The sequence below is a fragment of the Panthera tigris genome, chromosome C1 (genome assembly GCF_018350195.1).
Source record: "Panthera tigris isolate Pti1 chromosome C1, P.tigris_Pti1_mat1.1, whole genome shotgun sequence".
In the NCBI taxonomy this organism is placed as follows: Eukaryota; Metazoa; Chordata; class Mammalia; order Carnivora; family Felidae; genus Panthera; species Panthera tigris.
In genome coordinates this window covers 50,995,048-51,009,249 of record NC_056667.1, presented here as the reverse complement: position 1 = coordinate 51,009,249, position 14,202 = coordinate 50,995,048, and positions in this window count along the sequence as shown.

Genomic DNA, 14,202 nt, shown 5'->3' with positions numbered 1-14,202 from the left:
TTATTGTACTATTACATGATAAATAACTATGTACCCTTGAACAACGTCTGTCCTGTCCCCTCACCCCCCATCCTCTGTTAATCATTTTACTCTCTGTTTTTACACATTTGGCTTTCTAAAATTCCACATATAAGGGATATCATAGAGTACTTGTCTTTCTCTGACTTATTTCACTTAGCATAATGTGCTCAAATTCCATCAATGTTGTTGCAAATGACAAAATGTCCATATTTCGCATGGTTGAATAATATTCCATTGTAAATGTTTATTGCATTTTCTTCATCTATACATCTATCAGTGGACATTTAAGTTGTTTCCATATCTTGGCTATTGTAAATAATGCTACAGTGAACACTGTGGTTCAGACATCTCTTCGAGTTAGTGTTTTCATTTTCTTTGGATAAATACCCAGAAGTGAAATGGTAGTTCTATTTTTAATTTTTTGAGGAACCCCATACTGTTTTTCATAGTGGCTACAGCACTTTACATTCCCACCAACAGTGCACAAGGGTTCCCCTTTCTCCACATTGTCACCAACACTTGTTATCGCTTGTCTTCTTGATTATAGCCATTCTAACAGTTGTGAGATAATATCTCAGTGTGGTTTCAAGCTGTGCTTCCCTGATTATTAGTGATGCTGAGTGTCTTTTCCTGTACCTGTTGGACATTTGGATGACTTATTTGGAAAAATGTCCATTTAGTTCTTCTACCCATTAAAAAAATATTTTTTAATGTTTATTTATCTTTGAGAGAGAGAGAGAGAGAGAGCACAAAACAGAGTGTGAGTGGGGGAGGGGCAGAGAGACAGGGAGACAGAATCTAAAGCAGGCTCTAGGCTCCAAGCTGCCAGCACAGAGCCTGACGCAGGGCTTGAACCCACAAACTACGAGATCATGACCCTAGCGAAGTCAGATGCTTAACCGACGGAGCCACCCAGGCACCCCTCTTCTACCCATTTTTTAATTGGGTTGTCTTTTTGTTACTAGGTTGTCTGAGTTCTTTATGTATTTTGGACATTAACTGCTTATCCATTATACGGCTTACAAAAATTTTCTCACATTCTTTAGGTTGCCTTTTCATTTTGTTAATTGTTTCTTTTGCTATACAAAAGAAGCTAGCCCCATTTGTTGACTGTTGCTTTTTGCTTTTTGTGCTTTTGGTGTCATATCCAAAAAATCATTGCCAAAAGCAATGTCAAGGAGGTTCTTCCCTACATTTTCTGCTAGGAGTTTTATAGTATCTGGTCTTATGTTTCAGTCCTTGATTCATTTTGAGTTAATTTTGTGAGTGCTGTGAACTACGGTTCCAATTTCATTGCTGTGTATATGCTTATCTAGTTTTCCCTACACCATTTGTTGAAGGAACTATCTTTTCCTCATTGGCTACCTTGTTAAATATTAGTTGACCCTATAAGCAAGGGTTTAATTCTGGGCTCTCTATTCTGTTCCATTGGGCTATGTGTCCATTTTTGTGCCAGGACCATACTGTTTTTATTACTGTACCTTCATTCGTAGAGTTTAAAACCAAGAAGTGTGATACGTCCAGCTTTGTTCTTTTTCCTCAGGATTGCTTTGGCTATTCTGGGTCTTTTGTGGTTTCATACACATTTTAGGATTTTTTTTTCTTCATTTCTATGAAGAATGCCATTGGTATTTTGATGGCGATTGTGTTGAATCTACAGATTGTTTGGAGTCCTTTATATTTCTTACTTAGCATGATAGAAACTGCTTGTTGTTTCCTGGAAAATTTATTCTCCCCTTTATTTATGGTAAGGTAGTAAGCCCCTGTGTTTCAACTGGGCACATGGCCTCACAGAATAAGAACTGCATTTCTTAGTTATCCTTGCATTAGGCAATGGTCAAGTGTCTACATTCTGCCTAATGGGATATGCACTGATATGATGTGGAAATTCCAGGTCATACACTTAATTTTTCTGTATCTCAGGTTGTAATGCATATGTGGTAAAGGTGAACCATATCTAACTCGTAGAGATGAGGGCAACAACTGAGAATGCATGGCGTGGAACTGCTGCTCAACCAGCTCTGGATTGCTTATGCCTAGACTAAGTGAGTAAAAAACTTTAATATCATGCACACTGCTTTTGGGGCACCTGGGTAGCATCTGACTCTTGATTTTTGGCTCAGGTCATGATTCCAGAGTCGTGAGATTGAGCCCTGCATGGGGGTCTAAGCATGGAGCCTGCTTAAGATTCTCTCTCTCAAAAAGAAAGGAAAAAAAAAAAAAAAGATTCTCCCTGTCCCTCTGCCCTTCCCCCACTGGCACTCACTCATGTGCACACTTGTTCTCTCTCTCTCCCAAAATAAATAAACAAATAAATAAATAAGCAAATACGTAAATAGAATCATGCATACTGCTTTTATTTGGGTTTCTATTACATTAACCATATCTATAGAGTAATACCTTAGATTAACACAACCTTTTGATTAGTCTTTCTGTCCCCACTTTTAACTTCTCTTCAATCTGTTTTCTTCATTAAAGTTGGAGTAATCATTGTAGAATTCACATTTGATCAGATTATTCCCTTTCCTCCACTTTCCATGCCATTCTTTCAGTGTGTACTTTATAGTCCTCAGCCTAGCATACCAAACCCTTCATGAACCAGCCTCTGCTTTATCTCTCCAGCCTCACTTCTTATCATTCCCTACCTTGTATGCCAAGCTCAAATCACATAGAAACATTTGCAGTTTCATAGAATAAGCGAAGCTTTCATACCTCAGTGCATAAACATACTGTTTATTCTCCCTGGAACACTTATTCCACATACTCACTAGTTTCTCTGTCTGGCTAGTTTCTCCTTGCCCTTTAGGATCAGGTCACCTCTTCCTGGAAGCCTTTCTTGCCCACCCAAGAATTGGGTATGGTCCTCTCTTATGTATTCCTAAAGTATTCTGTGCATACTTTTGTCAAAGAATTTCCTGTTTACTTGTCTGCTTCCCTCCCCACCACTCCCCTATCAACTTCCTGGAGAGCAAGGGTTATTTTCTCATTAACAGTGTATCACTATGCCCAGGCACAAACCTTGGCACAGAGCAGCACTCAAAAGATACTTATTCAGTGAGCGAATAGGTCAATGAATGAATGGAACCATGGAGTCATGAAAATAATATTTGAATGGAATATAGAAACCTGAGTTTTGTACCTCGTTATGACACTTCTTGGATGGTTTTAGTTGAAATCATTTCATTCCACTTCAGCTGAGCCAGATAAATTCTCAGGTTCCTTCCAGGTCTATGATTTACAAACACATTATATAGGGAAAAGTAACAGTATGCAAATGTATAGAGCTGACAACCATAACCAGCTGCCTAAATTATTCTTGTAATAAAAAATGTACTTTGAAGAAACATGCCAAATAAAAGCCAACTTTTATAGCCATATTTAAGTGCTTTCTACTTATAGATTTTAAGCTATTTTTGTAGAATCAATTATTTTCATGAAATCTTTTTTTAAAAATTTTTTTTAACGTTTATTTATTTTTGAGACAGAGAGAGACAGAGCATGAACGGGGGAGGGGCAGAGAGAGAGGGAGACACAGAATCGGAAGCAGGCTCCAGGATCTGAGCCATCAGCCCAGAGCCCGACGTGGGGCTCGAACTCACAGACTGTGAGATCGTGACCTGAGCTGAAGTCGGATGCTTAACCAACTGAGCCACCCAGGTGCCCCTCATGGAATCTTTCAAAAATATCTGTCATAATCTCTGTTTGAGAAGTAGAGAATATTACATTTACTGATACTAGGGGGTGGCTGTCTAGCTCAATTGGAAGAGCATGTGACCCGTGATCTCGGGATCATGAGTTGGAACCCATTGTTGGATGTAGAGATTACTTAAACAAGTAAATCTTAAAAAAAATAAATCCAGTGATATTAGGTAATTTATTAAAAAGCCCGCAGCAGAAACAGAAGCAAAGTCAGAATCTGATTCAGAATTGTCTTGATAGGATACCCACCTATTGTAAAACAAACTAGTATTATTCTGAAGCTAAACCAGTAAAGAAAGCAATGAACTTTAAAACAAATTGCAGGTAGGTGAAAATAGCAAATACCAGAACTAAGGTTTGAGATAACATTCTATTTTTTGAATCATATAATTATGGGGTTTGGCAGCATTTTTAAGAGGGGGTTATCATTTACTTTTCCCCTACCATTAAGCAAAGCTACTCCTAGTAGTGCCCAAACAGAGCAAGTTATGCAATTCTTTAAAATGTTTTGAAAAAGACTATTCTACAACTCTTTTTCATACTTGTCCCAGCGTCACATGATGCTGATAACAAAGAATTTTTATTTGCCTTAACACTCATCTAGTTTCATCACTTGTGTTCTATAGCTGAAGAAAATGAGGCCCCAAATGGCTATAATGTGGTCAAAGTCACATAGTAAGATTATGGCAGAACAGGAACTAATCTCCAGTCTTTCTGATTTCCAGCCCCCTGCTCCAACTGTATCAAGTGTGGCTGTGACTTTCAGCACCTTCCCCATTTCACTCTCTGTGTCTCTTGGTAAAATTTTAATATACTCCCTGGCTCCCCAGCTAAGGCCTATCTCTTAGTTTCCTAGTTGTGGTAGGCAGGATTCTAAGATGGCCTCCCAACTCCCTGCCTCTGGTGTACATGTTCTGTATAAGCCCACCACCCCGAAATGTGTGGGCAGGACCTATGGATACAATGAGGTAGTTGCCCCTTTGACAGGTTACATAATATGACAAATGTATGATGATGGTCACCTTTGGTTATGTAATGATAGGAAACAAACATACCAGCATCACAGGGTTATATTTAGTAAGAAAATGGAATGCTATTGGAATGTAGCTCCCTCAGTTTCTCTTATTTCTACCTCTCTGCTACATGGTTTTCTATCCATTTCTTTCCTCCTGAGGGAGCAGATGAAAGATACCTCTCTCTCTCAATGTTATTAAAAGTGTCTCTAAGGGGTGGCTTGGTGGCTCAGTTGGTTAAGCATCTGACTCTTGATCTCAGTTCAGGTCTTGATCTCAGTGTTGTGAGTTCAAGCCCTGCGTTGAGCTCCATGCTGGGTGTGCAGCCTACTTAAAAAACAATGGTGTCTCTCATATTGCCGATTTTTCTCTCTCCTTGTAGTCATTCCCCACAACCAGCAAACCTGTAGGGTTTCCTATTCAGCATAACCTTTCTTTTTTTTTTTTTTAATATTTTATTTTTAAGTAATCTCTACATCCAACATGGGGTTTGAACTTACAACCTTGAGATCAAGAGTCATATGTTCCGCCCACTGAGCCAGCCAGGTGCCCCACCCCCCAACATAACCTTTCCATGACTGCAACCCTTTTTAACTCTGGTGTTTCTTCTTCCTTTCTGTGTGTCACGTGTCAGACCTGCTTGTTCCAGATCTACCCTACTGTTCCTAAAGAACACTGGGCTGGGCTGGGCCCCGATCCAGAACAAATAACCAGCAGGTTTCAGATCCTAGCTCACTGAAGTGAAATTAGAATGACACAGTAGGGCACCACAGACATTGGTTCTGACCTGGCCCTTGATCCAACATTTCCTCTGTTTGGTTTCTTTTCTTAACCTGGCTGCTTAAACCTTCCAGTCTAGCTACAGGATAGACTCATTCTCTGAGCTTTCAACTCTTTCCTTTTTCTCTAATCAGCAGGCTGTCTTCTCCCCTCTGACATCATGCTAATTTGAGACTTTTTTTCTTTTCTTTTTTTCCAATTTAAGAAGAATGATGCAACGAACCCCCATGTCCCTATCACCCAGCTTCAAAAATTACCAACATAAGCCCATGTTGTATTATGATTTTGTGTGTATGTGTTTTGTTTATAACATTAAATCTACTACCTTAACCATTATTAAAAAAATTTTTTTTACCACCTTAACCATTTTTAAGTGTAAAGTTTGTCGGTGTTAAATATATTCACATCGTTGTGCAACAGACCCTTGGAACTTTCTCATCTTTTATTTTTTTTAAGTTCATTTATTTATTTTGAAAGAGAGAGAGAGAGAGAGAGAGAGAGAGCGAGAGCGAGCGAGCAGGAGCAGGGACGGGCAGAGACAGAATCCTAAGCAGGCTTCACAGTGACAGCTCAGATGTGGGGTTTGAATCCACAAACCATGAGATCATTACCTGAGCCGAAACGAAGAGTCAGACGTTCAATCGATTGAACCACCCAGGCGCCCCTGGAACTTTTTCATCTTTTAATATTGACACTCTGTATTCACTGAACATTAATCATATTGAATTATTTTTAAAGCAAATCCCAGACCTTATATCATTTCATTCATAAACACTCCAGTATGTATTTTCAAGGAATAAAGGACTCTCTCTCTTTTTTGTACGACCACAAAACCTTTATCACACTTTTTTTTAATTAAAAAAATTTTTTTAATGTTTATTTTTTAGAGAGAGAGAAAGAGACAGAGTGCTAGCAGAGAAGGGGCAGAGAGAGAGAGAGAGAAAAGGAACCACAGAATTGGAGGCAGGCTCCAGGCTCTGAGCTGTCAGCACAGAGCCCAACACAGAGTTTGAACTTGTGAACCACAAGATCATGATCTGAGCCGAAGTCGGAAGCTTAACCAACTGAGCCACCCAGGTGCCCCAAAACCTTTATCACACTTAAATCAAGGTTTCAACAGGAAACAATTGACACATTCAAAATAAGATAAAGTTAGGAGGGTTTATTTAAAGGTTGTTTGTATAGGGGAACCACAAGTATGGTGCAGTAACCTAGAATAAGTGGCTAAATTGGTACTACCTACAGGGCCATAGGGATAAGGGCAGGGAGTGGTTACCAGAATCTAAGAGTCTATAGAGTTGGGCTGCTCTGGGAGAAACAAATAATTGTCCAAGAGACACAGTAAGAGGTGATCTTGTAAGGAGGGATGCAGGGGAATAATACCCTGATATGACTCTCCTCCCTCCGTTTGTCTTATCATCATTTCTCATTGGTCAAGTACATCTAATAGTTAAAGGCATGAGTGCTCTGCCAATATAGTCCATACAGGATCACCCTTCTGGAGCAGAGAGCAGGGTAGGGAGTGGATCTGGAGGAACAAATGGGAGCTATCCAGAAAATAATAATTCTTGGTGTGCCTGGATGGCTTAGTCGATTGAGCGACTGACTGTTGGTTTCAGCTCTGGTCATAATCTCATGGTTAGTGGGTTTGAGCCCCAAGTCTGCTTGGGATTCTCTCTCTCTCTCTCTCTCTGCCCCTCCCCTGCTTGGGCTGTCTCTGTCTCTCTCAAAATAAATAAATAAAACTTAAAAAAAAGAAAGAAAATAATAATTCTTAATGTCATTTAATTCCCAGCCAGTGATTGGAATTTGTTGTCTTCTCATGTCTTTTATTTTACTGTTAGTTTATTTTCTTTAACTCCCCAAATGTTCCTCTGCACATTGTATTTGGGTTGGAACGTATGACAGTTAATTTTATGTGTCAATTTCCCTGGGCCAGATGGTGCCCAGATATTTGATCAAACAGTCTTCTGGATGTTTCTGGATGGGTTTAATGTTTAAATCAATAGACTGAGTAAAACAGATTTCCCTTCCTAACATGGGTGGGCCTCATCCTATCAGTTTAAGGCCTGAATAGAACAAAAGGCTGACTTACCCTCTGAATAAGAGAGAATTCCTTCTGTTGAATGGTCTTTGACTTGGAATAGAAGTAGTTTCCCACTTTCAGACAACTCAAAATGAAATATTGGCTCTTTTGTATCTTGAATTTGCAGCCCTTCAGAATGGAACTATACTATCAGCTTTCTTGGTTCTGAGGCCTTTCGACTTAGACTGGAACTACATCACTGGCTCTCCTGGGTCTGCAGTTTGCCAATTGTGCATCTTGGGATGTGTCAGTCTCTATAACATATGAACCAATTCTTTATAATAAATCTCTCTCCCTCTCCCTCTCCTATTCTGTTTTTGTGGAGAATTGTGACCAATATAGTATGCTTCTTAATCCTATTTTAGTCCATTTTTTAAAAAGTTTATTTATTTATTTAAGAAATCTCTACACCCAGCATGGGGCTCAAACCCATGACCTCAAGATGAAGAGTCACATGCCCTTCAGAGTGAGCCAGGTTGGTGTCCCTTATTCCATTTTTTAAAGACAGCTCTATTGAGATATGTGATATAATAAGAAATATATATTTGGGCTTTGTCCCTGGTTCCTAACACAGTGTTTCTAAAATCCTTGGAATTTTCTTTTTTTTTTTTTTTCTTTTTAAGTAGCCTTCATGCCCAGCCCAGAGTCCAATGCAGGGCTTGGACTCACAACCCTGAGATCAAGACCTGAGTCGATGTTTCGGATGCCTCGGGTGGCTCAATCGGTTAAACGTCCGACTTCAGCTCAGGTCATGAACCTCCTGAGTTTGAGCCCTGAGACAGGCTGTGTGCTGACAGCTCAGAGCCTGGAGCCTGTTTTGGATTCTGTCTCCCTCTCTCTCTGCCCCTCCCCCGCTCACTCTTTGTCTCTCTATCTCAAAAATAAATAAACATTAAAAAAAAAATAGTTGGGGCGCCTGGGTGGTTCAGTCAGTTAAGCATCTGACTTCTGCTCAGGTCATGATCTCAAGTGGTTTGTGGATTTGAGCCCTGCGTCAGGCTCTGTGCTGAGACAGCTCAGAGCCTGGAGCCTACTTCAGATTTTGTGTCTCCCTCTCTCTCTGTCTTTTCTCCACTCGTGCTCTGTCTCTGTCTCTCAAAAATAAATAAACGTTAAAAATTAAAAAAAAAAAAAAGTCATATACTTAACTGACTGAGCCACCCGGTAGCCCTAAAATCTTCAGAATTTTCTGATAGAGGTAATAGGAGAATCTTTTGTTATTCATAAAAAGCTGCTTTCAATCAGGTCTGAGTTTATGCTAATGAGGTGACTCTGTGGGCCCCTAGATGAGTACTGCTTGGGACTTGTTTCTAGAGGAACCAACCAGGTGTGTAGAGGGTTGGAACTTTTAGGCCCACCCATAGACCTCTGGGAAGGGGAGGGGCTGGATATTGAATTTAGTTAACAACAGCCAACGATTTAATCAACCATGCCTACGTAATGGGACATCCATAAAAAGCCCCACATGATGGGATTTGGAGAGCTTTTGAGTTGACAGAAACATTCATGTATTAGGAGACTAGTGCACCCCAACTCCACAAAAAAACTCCTGTGACGAGACTCTTCTGGACCTTGTCCTTAGTACCTCTTCATTTAGCTGTTTATTTGTATCCTTTATAATAACTAATGATAGTAAGTAAAGTGTCTTCTTGAACTTTGTGAGCAATTCTAGCAAATTACTGAACTTGGGGAGGATGTTTTATGAACACTAAATTTATAGCTGGTTGGTTAGAAGTGCAGGTGGCAGTCTGTGATTTGCAACTGGCATCTGAGGTGGGGACTGTCTTGTGGGATTGCGCCCATAACCTGTGGGGTCTCTGCAAACTCTGGGTAGTGTCAGAATTTAAATGAACTGTAAGACACGCAGCTGGTATCTGGAGAATTGGAGAATTGGTTGGTGTGGGGGGAAAAACACCATACATTTGGCGTCAGAGCATTGTGAGTAAAAACAGTTCAAGATATAGTTCACATTTCATACAACTCACGCATTTAAAGTGTATAATTTATAACTTTTAGGATACTCACAGGTTGTACAACCATGACAATTAATATTAGAACATTTTCATCATCTCCCAAAGAAGCCTTATACTCATTAGCATACTCATTATGCTTATACTCATTTCCCATTCTCCTTTTCTCTCTGCCCCTGAAAACTACTAATCTACTTTCTGTCTCCATGGATTTGGACATTTATTGACATTCATATAAATGGAATCATACAACTTGTGGCCTTTGTGTCTGGCTCCTTTCACTTAGCATAATGTTTTCAAGGCCCATCCATGTTGTAGCCTGTATCAGTACTTTATTTCTTCTTATTGCCAAATAATATTCCATTAAATGGATGCATGACATTTTATCCATTCATTGGTTGATAGGCATTTGGGTTGTTTCCATTTTTTGACTATTATGAATAATGCTGCTATAATATTCATGTGCAAGTTTTGCATAGACATAGTCTTCATTTCTCTTGGGTATATACCCAGGAATTGAATTGTTGGGGTTTCCTGGGTATCTCAGACGGTTAAGCATCTGACTCTTAATTTCAGCTCAGGTCATGATCTCATGGTTTATGAGATTGAGCTGTGTCTGGCTCTGTGCTGACAGTGCAGAGCCTTTTTGGAATTCTGTCTCCCTCCCTCTATGCCCCTCCGCAGCTTGTGCTCTCTCTCTCTCTCAAAATAAATAAATAAACGGGGTCACATGGTAACTCTACGTTTAACATTTTGAGGACCTGCTGGACTGTTTTCTAAAATGGCTGAACCATTTTATATTCCCACCAGCAGTATATGAAGGTGCCAATTTCTCCATATCCTCATCAACACTTTAATATCTGCCCCCTTTTGATTCTAATCATCTTAGAGGATTGAAGTGGTATTTCACTGTGGTTTTTTTTTTTAATATGAAATTTATTGTCAAATTGGTTTCCATACAACACCCAGTGCTCATCCCAACAGGTGCCCTCCTCAATGCCCATCTCCCACTTTCCCCTCCCTCCCACCCCCATTAACCCTTTATTCTCAGTTTTTAAGAGTCTCTTATGGTTTGCCTCCCTCCCTCTCTCTTTTTTTCTCCTTCCCCTCCCCCATGGTCTTCTGTTAAGTTTCTCAGGATCCACATATGAGTGAAAACATATGGTATCTGTCTTTCTCTGTATGACTTATTTCACTTAGCATAACACTCTCCAGTTCCATCCACGTTGCTACAAAAGGCCATATTTCGGGGCGCCTGGGTGGCTCAGTCGGTTGAGCAGCCGACTTCGGCTCAGGTCATGATCTCACGGTCCGTGAGTTCGAGCCCCGCGTCGGGCTCTGTGCTGACAGCTCAGAGCCTGGAGCCTGCTTCAGATTCTGTGTCTCCCTCTCTCTGACCCTCCCCCGTTCATGCTCTGTCTCTCTCTGTCTCAAAAATAAATAAACGTTAAAAATTAAAAAAAAAAAAAAAGGCCATATTTCTTTCTTTCTCATTGCCAAGTAGTATTCCATTGTGTATATAAACCACAATTTTTTTTTTTTTAACGTTTATTTATTTTTGAGACAGAGAGAGACAGAGCATGAACGGGGGAGGGTCAGAGAGAGGGAGACACAGAATCCGAAACAGGCTCCAGGCTCTGAGCTGTCAGCACAGAGCCCGACGCGGGGCTCGAACCCACGGACCGTGAGATCATGACCTGAGCCGAAGTCGGCCGCTTAACCGACTGAGCCACCCAGGCGCCCCAAAACCACAATTTCTTTATCCATTCATCAGTTGATGGACATTTAGGCTCTTTCCATAATTTGGCTATTGTTGAGAGTGCTGCTATAAACATTGGGGTACAAGTACCCCTATGCCTCAGCACTCCTGTATCCCTTGGGTAAATTCCTAGCAGTGCTATTTCTGGGTCATAGGGTAGATCTATTTTTAATTTTTTCAGGAACCTCCACACTGTTTTCCAGAGCGGCTGCACCAGTTTGCATTCTGTAGTTTTGATTTGCATTTCCCTGATGTCCAATGATGTTGAACATCTTTTTATATGTGTACTGGCCATTTGCATGTTTTTTTTGGAGAAATGTCTATTGAAACTGTCCATTTTAAAACCGAATTCTCATTTTATTATTGACTTATAAGTTATTGATATTTTCTAAATATAAATTTCTTTAATTTTTTTAATGTTTATATTTGAGAGAGAGAAAGAGACAGAACGTGAGCAGGGGAGGGGCAGAAAGAGAGGGAGACACAGAATCTGAAGTAGGCTCCAGGCTCTGAGCCATCAGTACAGAGCCCGAAGCAGGGCTCTAACTCACGAACTGTGAGATCATGACTTGAACTGTGATATCATGACCTGAGCTAAACTCGACGCTTAACCGACTGAGCCACTCAGGTGCCCCTAGATATAAATTTCTTATTAGATAAATGATTTGCAAAAGTTTTCTCCCATTCTTTGGCTTGCTTTTTCACTTTCTTGGTTGTGTCTTTTGATGTATACAAGTTTTTAATTTTGGTGATGTCTAAGTTACCTTTTGTTGCTTGTATTTTTATTATATTTTTAATCTTTTTTTTTAAGTCCTTGTCATTTATTTGTTGAAGGAACTATGTCATTATAACCTATATAATTTACCATATTCTTAGTTTTGCTAAGTGTAACCCTTGCGTGTTGCTGAACATGTTCCTCCATCCCCAACATTTTCTGTAAACTGATAATTAGATCTAGAGGTTTGATCAGATTTGAATTAAAATTTCCAGAAGGAATATTTCATAGGAGGTACAGTATCTATCCTAAATATCTTCTCTTTACATCATATGAGGAGGAATAAAATGGCTGGTTGACTGTGTGTGTGTGTGTGTGTGTGTGTGTGTGTGTGTGTTAAGATTGATCAGTAAGTTGTGTTCTTATCAACCTGACCCAGCCATTTAAAATTCCCCAACAGGTTCTTTTTAAATGACTTATCACCTATAATCTTTGGGTCAGTCCTGTCCAATAGAACTTTCTATACTGATGGAAATGTTCTATCTGCACATTGGCCAGTATGGTAGCCTCTAACCACATGTGGCTATTGAATACTTGAAATATGTCTAATACAAGTGAAAAATGAAATTTAAAATCTAGTTAATTTAAATTTAAATGGTCATATGTGGCAAGTGGTTACTGTAATAAACAGTACAAGTGTAGATTTGTCATTTCACCAGAGTCTGCATTACTTCTGCATATTAGCTCACATTTTTCTAAGAGAAGAACTTTCTTATATCAAATATGATTACCTTGAAATACAGGATTAATTGTCCCTTTTGCTAGGTATTAAGAGAGAGTGAGTAACATTAGACAAAGCAGACAGAAGTATCCATAGCCTGGACTTTGTACCCAACTCCTAGGCTTCAGTTTGGGGCTGAGGTAAATCCAAGTGGCATGCCTCAGTTCTCCTTTCCTCTAGGGCACACTCATTTGGCCTTCCTAGAACCTTCTAAGAGGGAGTCCCATTTAAATCTCACTGCATGAATCCAGTGCTGCTTCAAAAAAGTCCAAATCTTAGAAAGGGAACCACTCCCTATACCCCTCAAAATCCCCACAGAGAACACATCCTGTCTGCAGAGCCAGAACTTTATCCCTCCTGACAAAAACAAAAACAACAAAAACAAAAAACACCAAACCAAAACCTAAAAAACTTTGCCTCTCTGTACTGTGGCCTTAGAATCTTGACCTTGCTACAACCATAAGCCTTTTTAGTGCTTTATTAAAGGGGGAAAGTTAAGCTCAGTATCAGTTGGAAGGTGAAGGTAATATAATTACACAACTCCCCCCCCCCCCCTTTTTTTTCCTGCCATCTTCCTAAGTCTTCTGTTTGAAGGACTTTAGAACAGTATGTATATTTCATGAGAAAACTGCCCTGAGGCATTCTTACCTAAAAGTCACTATTTTTAGGCTACTCTGCTAAATTAGTCCTAGCCCTTGATCTGTAGTTTATTTGTAAGTACCTTCCCATTAGTGGGGAATTGGGGTTCTGAATTCCAGTAAATGGCAGGGCCACTGATACTTCCAGGGTTCACTCAGGCTTTCCAGTTCTAATAGGGTTAAACTCCATCCAGTTTTTACCACCTCATGTTAAATGAACATCTTGGTGATAATCTAGGTTTCACTTGATGCTGAAAACTGATGCTATCCAGAATTTATATGAAACTTCCTGAAATTTTCATCTAGCACTTAAACGTACTGTTTACTCCCTTATCTTTTCAGCCAGACTCTAAATTCTTTGAGGACACAGTGTCTTATTTACCATTGTCTCTCCAGGGCCTAGTGGTATTAGCTGACTAAATGAAAGCTTGTATTAGGTAAAGACTCTTCAGTTGCTAATGACAGAACACCCAACTCAAATTAGCTTATGCAAAAACCAAACCAAAACAAACCCCAGCACATTATTAGTTCACGTAACTGCAAAGTTCAAGCTTCAAGTAATGTTGTAAGGAGCTCATCTTTTTTCCATTTTTACTGTCTTCTCTGCTGTGTTTGGCTTCACTCTCAGGCAGTTCTTCTGTAGATGGGAGGCACCTGGTACAGCAAATGCAATTTTTTGTTCTGATTGGGCCCCAATGTCTTGGTTTGATTCATGTGCCTATTCCTAAACCAGTCCCAGA